We start from the raw sequence: 19613 nt of genomic DNA on the forward strand, positions 1-19613 counted from the left end.
AGAGTAGAATCTCCAGGACCTTTCTATTAGATCACACTTTTTCTCTATTCACTTTGATTCTCAACTCAATTTACAAAAATATTTATGTAGTAGGTGATATACAGATATAACAGATATAAAATCAGAATCAATTAACCTAAATGTAGGGACCCTCAAAAAACTGTCATCCCACTGTTTATTTTTTACTGAAGTATAGCTGATTTACAATGTTGTCTTAATTACTGCTGTACAGCAAAGTGATTCAGTTATACATATGTACATTCTTTTTTAAAATATTCTTTTCCATTATGGTTTATCATATGATATTGAATATAGTTTCACTCTTTAAATTCTGTAATTACTAAGAAAAAAACTTGCTTGTGTTTATCCTCACTGTTTCTCTTTTATCCAGAGAGAAACATTTTTTGATTAGGTTTGGTTTTCTCAGGGTATGCCCAGTAGTGGGATTGCTGGGTTGTATGGTAGTTCCATTTTTAGTTTTTTAAGGAACCTCCATACTGTTCTCCATAGTGGCTGTATCAATTTACAGTCCCACCAACAGTGCAAGAGGGTTCCCTTTTCTCCATACCCTCTCCAGCATTTATTGTTTGTAGATTTTTTGATGATGGCCATTCTGACTGGTGTGAGGTGATACCTCATTGTAGTTTTGGTTTGCATTTCTCTAATGATTAGTGATGTTGAGAATCCTTTCATGTGTTTGTTGGCCATCTGTATGTCTTATTGGGAGAAATGTCTGTTTAGGTCTTCTGCCCATTTTTGGATTGGGTTGTTTGTCTTTTTGATATTGAGCTGCATGAGCTGCTTGTATACTTTGGAGATTAATCCTTTGCCAGTTGCTCTGTTTGCAAATATTTTCTCCCATTCTGAGGGTTGTCTTTTGGTTTTGTTTATGGTTTCCTTTGCTGTGCAAAAGATTTTAAGTTTAATTAGGTCCCATTTCTTTATTTTTGTTTTTATTTCCATTTCTCTAGGAGATGGGTCAAAAAGGATCTTGCTGTGATTTATGTCATAGAGTGTTCTGCATATGTTTTCCTCTAAGAGTTTGATAGTGTCTGGCCTTACATTTAGGTCTTTAATCCATTTTGAGTTTATTTTTGTGTATGGTGTTACAGAGTGTTCTAATTTCATTCTTTTACATGAAGCTGTCCAGTTTTCACAGCACCACTTATTGAAGAGGCTGTCTTTTCTCCATTGTATATTCTTGCCTCCTTTATCAAAAATAAGGTGACCATATGTGCGTGGGTTTATCTCTGGGCTTTCTATCCTGTTCCAATGATCTATATTTCTGTTTTTGTGCCAGTACCATACTGTCTTGATTATTGTAACTTTGTAGTATAGTTTGAAGTCAGGGAGTCTGATTCCTCCAGCTCTGTTTTTCTTTCTCAATATTACTTTGTCTATTTGGGGTCTTTTGTGTTTCCATACAAATTGTGAAATTTTTGTTCTAGTTCTGTGAAAAATGCCATTGGTAGTTTGATAGGGATTGCACTGAATCTGTAGATTGCCTTGGGTAGTATAGTCATTTTCACAATGTTTATTCTTCCAATCCAAGAACATGGTATATCTCTCCATTTGTTTGTATCATCCCCTGAGAAACCGTAATTCAAAGTCATGTACCACAATGTTCATTGTAGCTCTGTTTACAATAGCCAGGACATGGAAGCAACCTAAGTGTCCATCAACAGATGAATGGATAAAGAAGATGTGGCACATGTATATAATGGACTATTACTCAGCTGTAAAAAGAAACGAAATTGAGTTATCTGTAGTGAGGTGGATGGACCTAGAGACTGTCATACAGAGTGAAGTAAGTCAGGAAGAGAAAAACAAATACCATATGCTAACATGTATATATGGAATCTGAAAAAAAAAAAAAAAGCTCTGAAGAACTCAGGGGTAGGGCAGAAATAAAGACACAGACATAGAGAATGTACTTGAGGACATGGGGAGGGAGAAGGGTAAGCTGGGACAAAGTGAGAGTGGTATGGACATATATATACTACCAAGCGTAAAATAGATAGCTAGTGAGAAGAAGTTGCATAGCACAGGGAGATCAGCTTGGTGCTTTGTGACCATCTAGAGGGGTGGGATAGAGAGGGTGGGAGGGAGGCACAAGAGGGAGGAGATATGGGGATATATGTATATGTATAGCTGATTCACTTTGTTATAAAGCAGAAACTAACACACCATTGTAAACCAATTATATTCCAATAAAGATGTTAAAAAAATGAGAATCAATCAATCAATAATTTAAAACTCAACTTGTTATACTAATGATTGACAGTTAACAATGCTGTATAATGGGAAGATGTGTTGACTAGATATCAGAACTAATTCTAGACACATTCTCTCATTATGTAGTTAATTGTTTTAGGAAAGTCTTTCTCTTCCTTTGTTTCCTATCATCCTCTCCCTCCTTTCTTCTCTCCTCCTCCCTCTCCTTCCTTTCTTTCCTCTATGAATCCCATTGTTCTCATCTGACAAAAGATTCTAGATAACAAGGCCTACTACGTAGCTACCTCAAAGAGCTATTGGGGACAATTATATGAGACATATAAGTAGTTTTACCCCTTTCCTCCTGTCTTACTAGATAGGACCACCATCAAGTCAGTTTCTCAGTAAAATCTTCAGTATTCCTGTCTTTTTTCTTCTCCCCCAGACCTATCCAACTGCAGGTCCTTCACAGATGGTTGTCTGCCATCCTGTTATAGGCCATCCAGACAACTGTAATAGCTTCTAACTGGTCTCCCTGCTTTCTCTCTTGTCCTCATTCAATGTATTCTTTATCTAGCAGCCAAAATGATCCTTTAGAAACAAAAATAAAATCCTGCCATTTTCTTATTTAAAGCCTCCAATGGCTTCCCATTACATTCAGAATAAAATGCAGAATACTTATCATGGCCTCTGTGGCAGATTCAAGATGGCACAGATTCTTTGCCACTCCTCCCTTAGAGAGGTGTCTGATTCTCCTCCCTTTGTATCCGGGCTAGTCTCAGAGCTTTGTCTGATTCACATAAATTGGTAGAAGTAATGTTCTGTGACTTCAAGAGAGGTCATCAGGAGTCTTGAAGCTTGGGTCAAGGCTTACTCTGGGAGAAGCCAGTCTTCATGTAAGACGTTTACCCACCATGAGACAGCCATAATGCCACTTGGGAGAATAGAAAGCCATTTGGTGAGGCCTCGAATGTGAGTTGCCATGTAGAGAGAGGCCAGGGAGCACTGAGGCACCAGACATTGAATGAAGAAATCCCCTTGGAAGTGGGTTCTACAGTGTCAGCTGCCCCACCTAGTACCACATGGATCAGAGAGAAACTGCCTGGAAGAAACTTCCCATATTCCTAGTCTCCAAATGGTGAGCCAAACATAACCTTTGTTTTAACCCACTATGTTTTTGGGGTGATTTCACAGAAATAGGTAGCCCAGTAGCTTCTAATGACCTAAAAATATGGCTCCAACCTCTGTCTCTGAGTTCATCCCTTTCCATTCTTCCTCTTGCTTAACCGTCTAGCAGCCACATTAGCTTCTCTGAATGTTAAGGTTGTTCCTGTGCCAGCACCTGTGCACTTGCTGTATCCTCTGCTCGAACTCTTACCCCAGATCTTTTCATCTTTATCTCCTTCTTGTCATGGAGCTCAAGTGACACAGTTTCTGTTACGTCCTCCAGATCACTCAGTTTACATTCGCCTTACCTCCCCTACGTCATTCTGTTTTATCACTGTTCTTTATTTGTCATAACACTTGTAACTACTGAAATGGTTTTGTTCACTTATTTACTTCCTACTTACTGATTCTTTTGCTAACTAAAATGTAAACTTTTGAGACCAGGGGTTTTATCTGTGTTTTTCACAAATGTGTCCCTAGTGCCTTTTACAATATATTCAAATTTTTTTTTCTTCATGAATGCATGTAAAAGTGCTTCAAACCTAAAGGGTTTCATTATTATTGCACCACAAGAAACTATTGCAAGAAACTACTGAGTGCTACAAAAGTACAGACTAGGATGTACTCGGACATAAAGCGATAAGATATAGAAAATTAGAATTTACTAGAATTGTAGAGAATTAGAAACATCCCCCAATATCAATACCTTTAAGTCCACTTGAGTCAATCATAGTTGCACATTTCCATGTTAATATCTTCTTTAGGAAACTGACAGTTCAGTTGTATTATTTTTCTATCCCCACCTTGGCACCTGGCTCAATCTTCAGTTTTTCAGCATCTATCCTTCAGTAATAAAATGAAAAATAAGGTATTCTTTTTGGCTTAACTGTCCATAAAGTCATTGACCAAATAGTCTATGAGAATGTCAGATGTGTTGATCATTTAATGCAGAGGCACTGACACCCTTCAAGAAAGTGAGAATCAGCTCACAATCCAATTCATGGGAATTTGTTTTGTTTTACATTTAACACACAGTGATTACTTAGGGAGAAGGTTGTTGCTAATCGATAGTATTTACGCTAACCAAGGGGAGAGAGAACATAGCTTCACAAATTTGTGGAAAGAGCATCTCTATAGGGATTTAAGAGACAAGTGTGATTTGATTTGATTTCAATAAACTTATTGGCGTGATAAGTTATGTAATTGTCAGCATGTATCAGGAGAGCAAGTTTAATACGTATTACCCTAGTACACATTTTAATATAGCAAGGTAGAGAAACTCACTGACTAGCAAGGAATTGAAATGTTGAAATGGAAATCCAGGCTTTGAGATTCCTAGAATCTCTGAAACCATCTTGCATCTTTCTCTCCATCTGCCTGTCAGCATGACTTTCTGAAATAACTAATCTCAAAGGAATATTTTAGAAAAAAAAAGTATCATGTGGATGTGTTTTTCCCCCTAATAAATGCCAATCTCAGGCAGTGTTTTTGTCAGGAGACCCTGTTCCAGATTTAAAAGCCAAAAGAAAGATGAAAATGAGTACGCCAAAATGTAATTTAAAATGCAAATACAGATTCTGCAGAAAAGCAGCAAAAGCTAATTGTAGTTGTTCTTCATGCGCGGCTCTGTAGACAGTGTGTGTTGTTACCTTCCTCCTGCTGGGAATGTCCAAACCACAGCTGCACTACTGCCACACTTGGACCTCTCAGATGAAATACATTTGACCCTAAAAAGAGAGAGAGAGAGAGAGAGAGAGAGAGAGAGAGAGAGGGAGAGAGAGTGAGACAACACAAAACCCCAAGCCCCAGTCACAGAAATCAATAGGAACTTAACCCTCAGCAGTACTAGGTGGAAAGGCAACCATATGTGACAGTATGGCTGTTAACTCATGAGAAATCCCCAGAATAGAAATAGAAGTTGCATATTATAAAGAAAGGGCAGATAATCTATATTATCTAAGAGCTCATACTGTAGATTAAAAAAAAATGCAACCCCTGAATTAAGGACATCATTTGTTTTCAACCTAGCAAAGCTGCACAAATATTTCATACTTAGGTTAACTTCAAGTCAGTTCTAAAATATGCAACTTTAGCTTTTTAAATTTTATTCGAGTCATACCTGGATCCTAGTAGGTTCCATACTATGCTGAGCTTAGGTGAGCATATTATTTGCAGCATAACCTTATGCACTCTTTTAAATCTTAGGACTTATTTATGAAAAAGTATTATAAAATTGCAGATCCCAATTTCTTTTCTTTTAAACATCTTTATTGGAGTATAATTGCTTTACAATGGTGTGTTAGTTTCTGCTTTATAACAAAGTGAATCAGTTATACATATACATATGTTCCCATATCTCTTCCCTCTTGCGTCTCCCTCCCTCCCACCTTCCCTATCCCACCCATCCAGGTGGTCACAAAGCACCAAGCTGATCTCCCTGTGCTATGCGGCTGCTTCCCACTAGCTATCTATTTTACATTTGGTAGTGTATATATGTCCATGCCACTCTCTCACTTTGTCACAGCTTACCCTTCTCCCTCCCCATATCCTCAAGTCCATTCTCTAGTAGGTCTGTGTCTTTATTCCCGTCTTACCCCTAGGTTCTTCATGACATTTTTTTTTCTTAGATTCCATATATATGTGTTAGCATACGGTATTTGTCTTTCTCTTTCTGACTTACTTCACGATAGCGATTGCTTTACTGTCTGCCTTTTCTTGAGTATATGGGAGTTATAGTAAATCCAATCAGCATTTTGTCACACAGTATGAATGGTCTTGCGTACCTGCATAGGAGAGCCTGCTCAAAGGTATTACAAATCCAGGAGAAAGAATGATTTTACCAAATAAAAGAACTGCTGAGAAAAGCTTGACCTAGTCACAAAATTGGCATTTTGAATTCTTTTAAATAACTCTGAAACTCAAGTGGGGCCCATTCTCCATTATGTATGTTAATTAGGACCACTGACTCTGGGGATCAAAGCATTTAATTCTTCACTATCAGAACGTTATGAACTCAGTTAATAGAGTTCTATTGGTCCTTTGTGCCCTTTCCTGCCCTCTAGTGGGGGTGGTATTGTGCTACGAAATAGTCAGACAGAAACAAGAAAGGGGCCGGGAGATGAACAGTTTGGATAATTACATTAGTCACACCAAACGTGGTCTCTGGTGTCCACGCATGTGCCAGGGTCCAGAGGCTGTCAGGCTTTCTCAGGGAGGGAGGGGCGCAAAGTCTCTTGTGCAGGCTTAGACAGAGCAAGGGTCTGGGACCCACAGCATTTATGTTGCCTTGTCCTACATTTCTTTCTCTTTCCAAGCTTTACCATCTGGTGTTATCCTGCCTGATAGCTCATGACTCCTTTTAGTAATTCATACACTTTACAGGAAAAGCAGACTCCTTTGTTTACCCGTATCAATTACGTTGCACAAAGAGTGACATCCACCTGTTTGCATGATTGATGTGCTGGGTTTGAGGAGGGAAAGGAGTTGCAGCTTCCTTATGAACTTAGTGGGAAATATCAGTTTAACTACATAAAGAAGGAGTGTTAAAGCAACTTTGGCGGGTGTCAGTCATCTATATATGCCAATCTTAAAATTTTATCAAATGAATCAAACTATGCTAAGGTTGCACATGCATAACTGCTTTTATTTTCTCTATAATTTCTTGCTTTTAGTTCCAAAGATACTCTTTATTTCGCTTTTTTCTTTGGGAAGGTGGAGGAAGTGAATTCTGAGGGCCCCTCCCCGGAGGCCTTATGCCTGAGTTTATCTGTGAAAATAGAGGAAAGAAGACATGTTTTATAATACCACTAAGAAATATGTTTTCTTTTAGAAATTATTTTTGCATGAATATTGTACTTTGTTTTATACAGTGAAGGCTGGAGCCATCCTTTAGTGTCTGTCAGGCAGAGAAGGGGGATGTACTCTAAACTCATTTGTTTAATTTATTATTTCTTTATGGAATATTATAAACATGGTACATAGGACCATGGTACATATCAAATTGAAAAAAAGAGATTTCAAGTGAATCCGGAGGTATGGGAAATTCAACTGCAGGAGGATAACAGGTCAATCACAAGTAGGAAAATGCTCAGGAAAATCCAATCTAAGGCCAGCTAAGGTCAGGCCTGTTTCTGATGCATGGTTCAATCCCTCTGTTTATCTTTCTTACCAGTGTTGCTCTACGTTAATAGTTTCTGCCTTTCCCAAATGTGTGGGTGCTTCTCCCCTCCCCCACCCAAAATGAAGGTTTATTCCCTCTTTTCCTCTTGCAACCAGTGTCATTATTTCTAATGTGAGCCTGGCAGTTTGACTTAAAAAAAATCAATTATTTTGCTAAGCTGTACCATTTTTGAATTAAAAAAACACACACACACACAAAAAAGATTTCCTTTTCTCAGTGGCCAGCTAAGGACAAATCTCTATCCAAAATAACTGATGGATCTGATATCTTATTTGATTTCAGGTCTATGTGATTCTTAAGTACATTTCCATTTTCTATGATTCTCTAAATTACTTACATTGTTTATGACCCTCACATTAGATTATTCCCATTTATGGAATTTTGTTTCTTTCTGCCTCTATAGAATGACTATAATAATAATATTGATACTAGTAAGACAACTACTAATAACAATGATAGCAAACACTATAGTTTTGCTATGTGTTAGGAATTATTTCAAGTGCTACATATTAACCATTAATTTTCTAACAATCTTGTAGTACACTTTACAGATGAGGAAACTGAGGCACAGGTCGGTTCACCTGATGGCCATCACATAGCCAGTAAGTTTGGAAATAGGATTCAAAGCCAAGTGATGTGGATCTAGTAATGATGTTCTTAACTACAATAATAATGTCATTTTTCTATAATAATTGCTAAAACTTGTTGTGTATTTACCATCAACAGTGTAAAACAATACACTTCCATCACTGTACTTGGTAGAGCAGCACTTGCTCTATCTGGTGCCATGAGATGCCTTGAAACTGAAGTGCCAAGTAAAATGTTCATTCTTTTAAGTCAGTAAGATTGCATGGCCATGCAGGGTGTGAAATAGATGCCTAGGTCTGAAGAAGGGACTCTTTGCCAAGGGAGCTTGGCACAGATGTCTGGATCGTCAGGAGGGGACGTGAGGAGGCACAGCACCCGCAGTGGGGGCCAGCCCTGGCTTTAGTCCTGTGACCTCAAGCATGCTGTCTAATCTCTCTAAACCTCAGATGTGTCCTCTATAAAAGAAACAAAATTTGGATCCCTTAGTTTGCTGGAGGCTATATTTAGAAATTGAAAACTGTCATTGTGTTGTATGAACAGAGATTTTGCTAAAGCTTTAGAAGAGAAAAATGCTGGTGGAACTAAGGTGCTACTTGGCAAGTAAGAGTTTCAGCATACAGAACACAAAGCACCTGCACCCTTGTGGTACTGCCACTTTCATATTGTGAGTAGACATACAATGTGTAGGAAAAACACTTCCATGTAACTCCTCTATTCACCCACACACCACTTTTGACACCAGATGTGTGATTTTTTTCCCCACACCAAGTAATTCTGTGATGCCAACTGGGTGACATACAGTTAGATTCAGCCCCTTAACTCTCCACCTGGAGCTGGCATCAGACCCCACGCATGAAGGGCTCAGTCTCACAAGACTGTGCCCACTTCAGACACCAATCGCAAGTCCCAGGTTGTCCTTGGTATTTCTGACCAAACAACTCTAAATTGGGGTTCCCATGACCCCCTCCTTTGGCTGGTGATGTTTGCTAATATTCTCTCTCTTGGTGCTGGGCAGGGCAGTGAGCTGAAGCTCTGAGTCAGCTATGAGATTAGGAGAGTAAACAACCGATACACTTAAAACCATTCTGTCCACACACAGCCATTTTATTGTTCATTTTCAGTACAGTATTCAATAAATTACATGGGATATTCAACACTTTATTATAAAATAGGCTTTGTGTTAGATGATTTTGCCTAACTGTAAGCTAAAATAAGTTTTCTGCACATTTAAGTTAGGTTAGGCTAAGCTATGATGTTGTGTAGGTCAGGTGTACTTAATGCATTTTTGATTTATGATATTTTCAACTTGCATTGTAAGTTGAGGAAGCTCTACAGTCATTTTTTTTTGAATTTTATTTTTATTTTTTTACACAGCAGGTTCTTATTAGTTATCCATTTTATACATATTAGTGTGTATATATCAATCCCAACCTCCCAATTCATCACACCACCCCCACCAACACCACTTTCCCCCCTTGGTGTCCATACATTTGTTCTCTACATCTGTGTCTCAATTTATGCCCCGCAAACCAGTTCATTTGTACCATTTTTCTAGGTTCCACATATAGGCGTTAATATAGGATATTTGTTTTTCTGTTTCTGACTTACTTCACTCTGTGTGACAGTCTCTAGATTCATCCACATCTCTACAAATGACCCAATTTTGTTCCTGTTATGGCTGAGTAATATTCCATTGTATATATATACCACATCTTCTTTATCCATTCATCTGTCGATGGGCATTTAGGTTGCTTCCGTGACCTCACTATTTTAAATAGTGCTGCAATGAACATTGGGATACATGTGTCTTTTTGAATTATGGTTTTCTCTGGGTATATGCTCAGTAGTGGGATTCCTGGGTCATATGTTAATTCTATTTTAAGTTTTTTAAGGAACCTCCATACTGTTCTCCATAGTGGCTGTATCAATTTATATTCGCACCAAGTGCAAGAGGGTTCCCTTTTCTCCACACTCTCTCCAGCATTTGTTGTTTGTAGATTTTCTGATGATGCCAATTCTAGCTAGTGTGAGGTGATACCTCATTGTAGTTTTGATTTGCATTTCTCTAATAATTAGTGATGTTGAGCAGCTTTTCATGTGCTTCTTGGCCATCTGTATGTCTTCTTTGGAGAAATGCCTATTTAGGTCTTCTGCCCATTTTTGGATTGGGTGGTTTTTTTTTTTTTTAATATTGAGCCGCATGAGCTATTTATATATATTGGAGATTAATCCTTTGTCTATTGATTCATTTGCAAATATTTTCTCCCATTCTGTGGGTTGTCTTGGAGTCTTATTTGTAGTTTCCTTTGCTTTGTAAAAGCTTTTAAGTTTCATTAGGCCCCATTTGTTTATTTTTGTTTTTATTTCCATTACTCTGGGAGGTGGATCAAAAAAGATCTTGCTATGATTTATGTCAAAGAAGGTGCTTCCTATGTTTTCCTCAAAGTGTTTTATAGTGTCCAGTCTTAGGTTTAGGTCTCTAATCCATTTTGAGTTTATTTTTGTGTATGGTGTTAGGGAGTGTTCTAATTTCATTCTTTTACATGTAGCTGTCCAATTTTCCCAGCACCACTTATTCAAGAGACTGTCTTTTCTCCATCGTATATCCCTGCCTCCTTTGTCATAGATTAGTTGACCATAGGTGTGTGGGTTTATCTCTGGGCTTTCTATCTTGTTCCATTGATCTATATTTCTGTTTTTGTGCAAGTACCATATTGTCTTAATTACTGTAGCTTTGTAGTATAGTCTGAAGTCAGAAAGTCTGATTCCTCCAGCTCCATTTTTTCCCTCAAGACTGCTTTGGCTATTCGGGGTCTTTGTGTCTCCATACAAATTGTGAATTTTTTTGTTCTAGTTCTGTAAAAAATGCCATTGGTAATTTGATAGGGATTGCATTGACTCTCTAGATTGCTGTGGGTAGTTTAGTCATTTTCACAATATTGATTCTTCCAATCCAAGAACATGGTATATCTCTCCATATGTTTGTATCATATTTAATTTCTTTCATCACTGTCTTATAGTTTCCTGCATATAGGTCTTTTGTCTCCCTAGGTAGGTTTATTCCTAGGTATTTTAATCTTTTTGTTGCAGGGGTAATGGGAGTGTTTCCTTTCAGATTTTTCATCATCAGTGTATAGAAATGCAAGAGATTTCTGTGCATTAATTTTATATTCTGCAAGTTTATGAAATTCATTGATTAGCTCTAATAGATTTCTGGTGGCATCTTTAGGATTCTCTACGTATAGTATCATATCATCTGCAAACAGTGACAGTTTTACTTCCTCTTTTCCAATTTGGATTCCTTTTATTTCTTTTTCTTCTCTGATTTCCATGTCTAAGACTTGCAAAAACTATGTTGAATAATAGTGGTGAGAGTGGACATCCTTGTCTTGTTCCAGACCTTAGAGGAAATGCTTTCAGTTTTTCACCATTGAGAATGATGTTTGCTGTGGGTTTGTTGTATATGGCCCTTATTATGCTGAGGTAGGTTCCCTCTATGCCCACTTTCTGGAGAGTTTATATCATAAATGGGTGTTGAATTTTGTCAAAAGCTTTTCCTGCATCTATTGAGAGGATCATATGGTTTTTCTTCTTCAGTTTATTAATATGCTGTATCTCATTGATTAATTTGCATATATTGAAGAATCCTTGCATCCCTGGGATAAATCCCACTTGATCATGGTGTAGGATCCTTTTATTGAGTTGTTGGACTCTGTTTGCTAGTATTTTTTTGAGGATTTTTGCATCTATATTCATCAGTGATATTGGTCTGTAATTTTCTTTTTTTGTAGTATCTATTTCTGGTTTTGGTGTCAGGGTGATGGTGCCCTCATAGAATGAGTTTGGGAGTGTTCCTTCCTCTGCAATTTTTGGGAAGAGTTTCAGAAGGATGGGTGTTAGCTCTTCTCTAAATGTTTGATAGAATTCGCCTGTGAAGCCATCTGGGTCTGGACTTCTGTTTGTTGGAAGATTTTTAATCACAGTTTCAATTTTATTACTTGTGATTTGTCTGTTTATATTTCCTATTTCTTCCTGGTTCAGTCTTGGAGGGTTATACTTTTGTTTGTTGGAAGATTTTTAATCACAGTTTCAATTTTATTACTTGTGATTTGTCTGTTTATATTTCCTATTTCTTCCTGGTTCAGTCATGGAAGGTTATACCTTTCTAAGAATTTTTCCATTTCTTCCAGGTTGTCCATTTTATTGGCATAAAGTTGCTTGTAGTAGTATCTTAGGATGCTTTGTACTTCTGCGTTGTCTGTTGTAACATCTCCTTTTTCATTTCTAATTTTACTGACTTGAGTCCTCTCCCTCTTTTTCTTGATGAGTCTGGCTAATGGTTTATCAATTTTGTTTATCTTCTCAAAGAACCACCTTTTAGTTTTATTGATCTTTGCTATTGTTTTCTTTGTTTCTATTTCATTTATTTCTCCTCTGATCTTTATGATTTCTTTCCTTCTGCTAACTTTGGGTTTTGTTTGTTTTTCTTTCTCTAGTTCCTTTAGGTGTAAGTTTAGATTGTTTATTTGAGATGTTTGTTGTTTCTTGAGGTAGGCTTGTCTTGGTATAAACTTCCCTCTAAGAACTGCTTTTGCTGCATCCCATAGGTTTTGTATCATTGTGTTTTCGTTGTCATTTGTCTCTAGGTATTTTTTGTTTTCCTCTTTGATTTCTTCAGTGGTCTCTTGGTTATTTAGTAACGTATTGTTTAGCCTCCATGTGTTTGTGTTTTTTATGTTTTTTTCCCTGAAAGTGATTTCTAATCTCATAGCATTGTGGTCAGAAAAGATGCTTGATATGATTTCAATATTCTTAAATTTACTGAGGTTTGATTGTGACTCAAGATGTGATGTATCCTGGAGAATGCTTGCTCCATGTGTGCTTGAGAAGAAAGTGTAATCTGATATTTTGGATGGAATGTCCTGTAAATATCAAATAAGTCTATCACATCTACTTTGTCATTTTAAGCTTGTGTTTTCTTATTAGTTTTCTGTTTGGATGATCTGTCCATTGGTTTAAGTGAGGTGTTAATGTCCCCCACTATTATATATATTTATAATTGTTATGTCTTCTTCTTGGATTGATCCCTTGATCATTATGCAGTGTCCTTCCTTGTCTCTTGTAACATTCTTTATTTTAAAGTCTATTTTATCTGATATGACTATTTTTACTCCAGCTTTCTTTTGATTTCCATTTGCATGGAATATCTTTTTCCATCCCCTCACTTTCAGTCTGTATGTGTCCATAGGTATGATGTGTGTCTCTTGTAAACAGCATATATATGGGTCTTGTTTTTTTATCCATTCTGTGAACCTGTATCTTTTGGTTGGAGCATTTAATCCATTCATGTTTTAGGTAATTATCAATATGTATGTTCCTATGACCATTTTCTTAATTGTTTTGAGTTTGCTTTTGTATGTCCTTCTGTTCTCTTTTGCTTCCCACTTAGGGAGTTCCTTTAGCATTTGTTGTAGAGCTGGTTTTTGGTGCTGAATTATCTTAGCTTTTGCTTGTCTGTAAAGCTTTTGTTTTCTCCATCGAATCTGAGTGAGATCATTTCCGGGTTAAGTAATCTTGGTCATAGGTTCTTCCCTTTCATCAGATTAAATATGTCCTGCCACTCCCTTCTGGCTTATGAAGTTTCTGCTGAGAAACCAGCTGTTAACCTTGTGGGAGTTCTCTTGTATGTCATTTGTCTTTTTTCCCTTGTTGGTTTCAATAATTTTCTTTGTCTTAAATTTTGCCAATTTGATTACTATGTGTCTCAGCGTGTTTCTCCTTGGATTTATCTTGTATGGGACTTCTGTGCTTCTTCGACTTGGGTGGCTATTTCCTTTCCCATGTTAGGGAAATTTCGACTATAATCTCTTCAAATATTTTCTTGGATACTTTCTCCCTCTCTTCTCCTTCTGAGACCCCTATAATGTGAATGTTGTTGCATTTAATGTTGTCCCAGAGATCTCTTAAGCTGTCTTCATTTCTTTTCATTCTTTTTTCTTGATTCTGTTCCGCAGCAGTGAATTCCACCATTCTATCTTCCAGGTCACTTATCCATTCTTCTGCCTCAGTTATTCTGCTATTGATTCCTTCTAGTGTAGTTTTCATTTCAGTTATTGTATTGTTCATCTCTGTTTGTTTGTTCTTTAATTCTTCTGTGTCTTTGTTAATCATTACTTGCATCTTCTCGATCTTTGCCTCCATTCTTTTTCCAAGGTCCTGGATCATCTTCACTAACATTATTCTGAATTCTTTTCCTGAAATGTTGCCTATCTCCACTTCATTTAGTTGATTTTCTGGGGTTTTATCATGTTCCTTCATCTGGTTCATAGCCCTCTGCCTTTTCATCTTATCTATCAGTCTGTGAATGAGTTTTTTGTTCCACAGGCTGCAGGATTGTAGTTTTTCTTGCTTCTGCTGTCTGCCCTCTGGTGGATGAGGCTACCTAAGAGGCTTGTGCAAGTTTCCTGTTGGGAGGGACTGGTGGTATGTAGACCTGGCTGTTGCTCTGGTGGGCAGAGCTCAGTAAAACTTTAATTCACTTGACTGCTGATGGGTGGGGTTGGCTTCTCTCCCTGTTTGTTATTTGGCCTGAGGCAACCCAACACTGGAGCCTACCTGGGCTCTTTGTTGGGGCTAGTAGTGGACTCTGTGAGGGCTCATGCCAAGGAGAACTTCCCAGAACTTCTGTTGCCAGTGTCCTTGTCCCCACGGTGAGCCACACGTACTTAACACCTCTGCAGGAGACCCTCCAACACTAGCAGGTAGGTCTGGTTCAGTCTCCCCTGTGGTCACTGCTCCTTCCCCTGGGTCCCGATGTGCACACTACTTTGTGTGTGCCCTCCAGGAGTGGAGTCTCTGTTTCCCCCAGTTCTGTCCAAGTCCTGCAATCAAATCCTGCTAGCCTTCAAAGTCTGATTCTGTAGGAATTCCTCCTCCTGTTGCCAGAACCCCAGGTGGGGAAGCCTGACATGGGGCTCAGAACCTTCACTCCATTTGGTGGACTTCTGTGGTATAAGTGCTCTCCAATTTGGGTCATCCACCTAGCAGTTACAGGATTTAATTTTATTGTGATTACGCCCCTTCTACTGTCTCATTGTGGCTTCTCCTTTGTCTTTGGATGTGGGATATCTTTTTTGATGAGTTCCATTGTCTTCCTCTTGATGGTTGTCCAGCAGCTATTTGTGATTCTGGTGTTCTCGCAAGAGGGAGTGAGAGCAAGTCCTTCTACTCCGCCATCTTGAACCAATCTCTGCAGTCATTTTTATAGAGTTATTTACAGTCACATGTGAAAATAGATTGTTGTGGTTTTGATTAAATGTAAGATCTGATTATCCCGAAGTAGAAAAAAAGTCTTGAAGTGATTAATTTCATTATATGCTGCATGCTTCAGTTAAAAAGGCATTTATCTGCATTAATATTACTAAATTCAACATACATAAATAGTTAGAATATAGAACCAGACCTGAGGGTATATCATATACCATTTATGACACCAGCACTTTTGTTTCAGTAAAATGGCATCATCTATCATATTAAATTAACTTGATAACTTAATTTGATTATATTCATAGTTTTGACTGTATCTCATGCATAGGTTAATTTTGTTATTTATTTTTTTCAAGCATAAGAAGGTGATATTTAAATAGTATGAAAAAAGAGGCTCCATAATTTTTGTTTTCCTTTAAAAGGGAAGAATAAATTACTCCAATTTGAAAAGTAACACTTTTGAGTATAGCAGCAATTATATTACTATATTAGCTATAGTAATAGGTGGAGAGAATAGATGCAGAACCCATCTACAAGAGTCTTTACTGACTTTTGTAGGTATTTAAAACTCTGTACATCACTTCCTGCTCCAAAACCATGGTTTCTTTTGTCTCATTTTCTAAGAAATCTGTATTATCACTTTAGGCAAACTAACTCTTGGAAGACCTGAGAAATGTTTCCTTCCTAGAACTAATAACTTGAAATTATCCCCTTTATCTTCATCTAAATGTCCTTTTCCAACTGTATGTGGGCTCTTACAGTCTATGTTGTCCTCAATTCCAGAGCCATTTCTCTAGTAAGAAACAAAAACACAGCTTGATTGGTCATATATGGGTGTTGTTGTTGTCATTATTATCAAACATAATCATATTAAAATAACTAGGATTCAGAGTCAATGATAGGGAAGGGCTGCTTGTTTTATGAAAGCAAGAAGTAGCAACGATGAAGGAAACACACTTACTCTCAGGGAAGTTTTGACAAGTCTTTATAAGTTTGCTAGGAGGAATGATATTAAACATAGTAGAATAAACAATGACTTCGGAAGGAGACAGCCTTGTGTTTGAAGCTCTGCTACCTAATACTGTATGTCTGTCAGTCAATAATTTGCCCTCTCTGAATCTTAGATTCCTTGCATGTGAAATGGGGATGATAACACTTATCTTGGAGGGTTATTGTGAGGATTATGGGTTGTATGGACTTATGGGAAAATAATAATACAGTGTTTGGCCCATAATAGGTGTTCAATTTATGGTTGTTATTATTACCAGCCTAGATTGTGACTCTCTCATATTGTGATGAAGACACACAGTGAGGGCCTACAGGTCTCAAAAGATGACAGAAACAAAAAATTATGAAACAGAGGGAAAAGTTATTACCACAGGTGCTATGGTCTGAATGTTCGTGTCCCCTCAAAGTTCATATGTTGAAAACCTAATGCCCAATGTGTTGGTAGGGCCTTTGAGAGGTGCTTAGGTCATGAGGGTGGAGCTCTTGATTCGTGGTCATGATTCGTCCTCTTATAAAACAGACACCACATAGCTCCCTTGTCCCTTCCACCATGTGAGGACACAGTGAAAAGATGGTCATTTATGAACCAGGAAGCAGGACAGACATCTTACCAGACATCAGCTCAGCTGGTACCTTGATCTTGGATGTTTCAGCCTCCAGAACTGTGAGAAATAAATTTCTGTTGTTTACAAGTTACCCAGTCTATGGTATTTGGTTATAGCAGCCCACAGGCACTAAGACAATAGAGAATCAAATTATGTCCTCATCAAGTTCTGGTTCCCCGTTTTCAAGGGAAGATTCCTGCCCCTTTCTCCTTGCATGCTTTCTAGGCCAAGCCAATGCATTCACTAAATTGGCTATTTATAATACAACACTATGTTAAAAAAATTACTACTAACTTCCAATTGCAGCTTATAATTTGGAGTGATGTTAAAAATATTTAATAACCAAGTAGCGGGCACGCCTATGTCCCACACTCCAACTGATAGCCCATATAAGCCCCACTTCCTGTCATGAACAGTCACAATTGACTCAGACTGTGTCAATGTGTACTTTCTAACTAAACAGATGTTTTTATATAACAGGAAATGCATGAATAAGAAGGAAAGTGACTCTGTGTGACTTCACTACTCAATGTGAGCTGCTTGGAGAAGTATACTCTGAAATGGATAAAATTTTGCTTGTTTTTTTAAAATTTATTTATTTATTTATTGGCTGCCTTGGGTTTTTTTTTAATTTATTTTATTTTGTTTTGGCTGTGCTGGGTCTTTGCTTCACACTGTTTTCTCTCGTTGAGGCGAGTGGGGGCTACTCTTTGTTGCAGTGCACGGGCTTCTCATTGCGGTGGCTTCTCTTATTGCAGAGCATGGGCTCTAGGCACACGTGTTTCAGTAGTTGTGGTATGTGGGCTCAGTAGTTGTGGCTCACAGGCCCTAGAGAGCAGGCTCAGTAGTTGTGGCACATGGGCTTAGTTGCTTTTCTTGGTTTTTACTTTCAAATATTGCTTTCCTTTCCCTGTCAACATGAAAAAATGCCCAAACCCTTAACAAACAGAATAAGTGAAATTTTAATCTAGCACCTCCAAGAGTGTTCACATAGTAATTGGAGCTTTTTAAGCATATGCAGCAAATATTTTTTAAGATACTTGACAACTTTTACTTTGGCAAATATTTAATTTAACAAATTACAGGAGACAAAGAGTAATGAAATATCCAACATTTCAATTTAGTTTCAAGTTCAGCAGTAATTTAAGTAAATGTGAACTGGACAGCTTTATAAAATATTAAGATGTAGAGTTGTGTTTAAAGTTTAAGTTGGAGACACGTTAAGTTGATGTGGGAAGTTTCTAAGAGTCCTTTCACCCTCAGGCTGAAGAGAGATTTTTAACAAACTCATACTGTCAGCACTGGAATGGGAAGAAATACAGGAAGGCAAAGCCCATTTACTGAGTAGAAGTATACTCACGTCATGTCTGAAGACAAGTCAGTTCTGTCCAAATCCCTTGGCTGGTAGGAATCATGGGGAGTTTGCTCATTGTAGCCTTGTGTTCCTTGGACTATGTTTCTACACTGAAAACCCAAAGGATGCTGGAAGGCTGGGTTGGTTATGTATTTTAAACCTCAAGTGGCTTTAGACCACAAAAGAACAAACCCAACTCCACAGAGGATGACATTTCAGGAGGAGTCAGTGCTCGTTCCGATGCTGTCTTCCCATTTCATGTATGTTGGAAATGGCTTAAAGGTATTCAAAACCTCTGGGTTCACTGCCCATTGACTGGACTGTAATAGTAGAGCTCTTGGTAGGCTGGTTCTCAACCTGAACCTAAGGGTTCAGCCACAGCTGCTTTTTCTCTGCCAGTGCAGTGAGTTAATCACAATATCACTGGCAGAATTCAGCTCTGGGTCATTTGTCAGTACAACTATTACCACGTCTATCAAGCGTCATGTGAGCTGCCTGTTTGTATATGTGGTAAATACTCTACATGGACAGCACTGGCTGGTATCAACTGAACTGCACTTGTGCCAAGAAAATAGCTTCACACACTATAGACATGTTGGCTTTTTTCTGCAGCCTCTTGGGTTGTGTGAACTCTGGTAGGAGCCAAACCCCAGGATGGAGACTGAATTCTTTGGCCACCAGCTGTGTTGGGCAGCTTCACAGGGCACATGAGGCAGTTCCAATTGGCAAACAGCACTTCCTTTTAATAAATCCATTGGCATCTTCCTTAGGGAAGAAACAGAAATGGGAAAGAGCTAGTCTTCACTGTGCACTGAGGATGTCAGACTGATATCTTTATAAAAATTTCTTAAGCTGAAAGTATCTGAGAATATCAACAATGTATTGCAAAAAAAAAAAAAAAAAAGTCTAAAGCTTTATCATCATCATCAGGAAGGTACAGAGGACAAAATTAAATAGTGCCCAAAAGACTCCTAGGCTCCCAGAGCAGAACCATTATGACTTGGCACCCGTGTTGCTAGAACATCTTATGAGCAGGTACAATGCCAAATGAACACATGTGAACAAGAATACTCAGCAAGGAGGAAGTGTTTATCAGTGAGTATCAAATCTGACTAGAAATAGGAAAGAACGGTGCCATCTGCTCCGTGGACAGAGCCATCCCGGCTGTAAGACAGCAGATCACTACTGGTGAAAGTCTGGGGTAGAAAGAAAAGACGTGCATCCAGCCAGT

The 19613-nt window shown here is 38.1% G+C and overlaps 1 long non-coding RNA gene across 1 annotated transcript; it reads left to right on the top strand.

Moving 5' to 3' along the window:
- Window positions 1-16976: 16976 nt before the first annotated feature.
- On the top strand, window positions 16977-17630 carry LOC307056033. The gene is made up of 2 exons (XR_013810996.1): window positions 16977-17087; window positions 17509-17630. It is a non-coding gene; the product is annotated as an uncharacterized lncRNA (long non-coding RNA).
- Window positions 17631-19613: the final 1983 nt, after the last annotated feature.

This window comes from Hyperoodon ampullatus (assembly GCF_949752795.1).
Source record: "Hyperoodon ampullatus genome assembly, chromosome: 1".
Lineage (NCBI taxonomy): Eukaryota > Metazoa > Chordata > Mammalia > Artiodactyla > Ziphiidae > Hyperoodon > Hyperoodon ampullatus.